Below are 2146 nucleotides of genomic sequence, written 5' to 3' on the forward strand. Positions count from 1 at the left end.
TTGATGCTGTAAGGAGGCAGAGGAGTATAATGTGACCATTGTGTCTCTTTACAGTTCTGTGATGTTGGATACATTATGTATTATCTCCGTGCCTTGGTTTACTCATCCAAAAACTAAAGATGGTAAGAACTGTACTCTATATTTTAGCAAAGGTATTATTAAAATTAATGGACATAGTGAGTGTAAAATACTTTGTAAACTACATAAGTATTAGATATTATGGTGATGCTTAAACTATGGCATGATTTTTGGCAGAACTCTTCAACTTATTTGAGGATTACTTTCCAGATGTATAAATTGGGGGGACAAATAAGGCGATCTCTAAGTTTTTTTCAAGTACAAAAATGTTCTTGTCTAGAAAATATAGTACTTATGCACATATATATATGTATATATAAACACATTTATGGAAAAGCACTCCTTAATGTGAAAAAAATGATAGCTAAACATTAAAAAACTGTGTGTACTTTGTAATTTATTATCTTATCTATGCCAGATTTTAAAATTCTGCCACTGATTTCTATTTTTCTGAGTCTTACATTGAGATGGTTGGTAATATGTCTTTCCTTTGTTTCTGTAATTAATCTGATTCAAAGAGAAAACAATTTTAGCATTAACACAGATACTCATCTTCTGTATTCCAAATCTTCAAAATAATGTGATACTTTTACTAAATATCATAAAGCCAGTTTAAAGTATTTTTGTAAAGTTTAAAAAACTATATCTGGTTATTCAGATCAAGATCCAGGACAAATTTAGGATGATAAAAAGTGTAAGAACCACTTTTATTTAGATTTGTCTGTAAGTGAAATCATTTAAAGAAACACCTAACTAAAATTGAAAAGACCAGGGAACTTCAGTTCAGAGCTACTAGAAAAATGTCAGGCTCCTTATTTTAATAACATTCTGCCAAACATCTGTTTTATTGCTTAAAATCAGGTAAACAAATAATATTAAATTGGATAGAATAGCATCTCAAAGTTGATTTTGAAGTAACTGAGAGATTTAAGGATATAGCTTGTTGTACCTAATCAATGTATTCCTTAGTAGTTGACTCAAACATATATTTATTCCTCGATAATTTCAGTGATTTCACTGATATATTATGACACAGTTTAACTGCTTGTTTTGAAATGTCTTCACAGTGACATGTTTTTTTCCTTCAAATTTCCTTGAATACATTATAATTTATCCATATTCCATTGGGTTTAACAGTCCTATTTTAAATAGAAGAGAGATAGAAAGTAGGAGGCAATTTCTTCCTTCATATTTTCGGTTACTGAGCAGATTGGAAGCTGACAAGTTACACCATTGGTCTCCCATTTGTGCTTAAAAATTATAGTCCCAACCTTTTATTTCATCATATCATCATCTTTTGTTTTTATAGTCCATTTCAGAGCCTGATATTATTGGATTTATTTTTCCAACAGCTGTAGAGTTACAATAATAGCTTCAATTCTCTCTTCCTGTATTCACACCTTTTGCCCTGTCATTGCTAGTGGGTGGAGTGACTGTCCATCCCTTAACACGGGGCTCAGATGACTTGCTTTGGCTAATAGGACATTAGCTGACTTGACACAAGCAAAGCCTTGAAGAGGGCATCGGGGTCTTGCTCCCTGACACCTCCTCCATCACCAGGAGAATATCCTTGGGCGAGCCTGCTTGAGGACGAGAAATGTGAACTGAGCCCTGTCACTCTAGTCACCTGCGTCAGACAATGGCCAGCTGACCCCCAGTGGTGTGAACCAGTCCAGCCAAGATCAGCAGAACTGCTGAGCCAACCCTCAAGTCGCCCTGACGTGTGAGCTGTGAACACTACCACTCTCTGTCAGTGTGGCTGTTATGCAGTTGTGTTGCAATAAATTATCGCACAACTAAGTTCCATTTCTTAGCAACTTCCTTTCACGTACATAATGTTTTTAACTGAAATAGATTATGAAAGTATAATAATCTAGAACAAAAAGGTATAGACATCAATCAGTCAAATTTCACAACTATATCAGGAATCTCCTGCGCTGTTGGTAGTGAGTGAGAAACAGTTTCACGCCCATTTTGTTTGACAAGGTGGATTTATTAATACCATCAAACCCTTTATTAGGAAGGATAAAAGCCAGAGACAGAGTCTGACTCTTTTATGACTTAGAAA

Source organism: Pteronotus mesoamericanus, unplaced genomic scaffold, assembly GCF_021234165.1.
Source record: "Pteronotus mesoamericanus isolate MK-2021 breed Mesoamerican mustached bat unplaced genomic scaffold, CSHL_Meso_final contig_130, whole genome shotgun sequence".
NCBI lineage: Eukaryota > Metazoa > Chordata > Mammalia > Chiroptera > Mormoopidae > Pteronotus > Pteronotus mesoamericanus.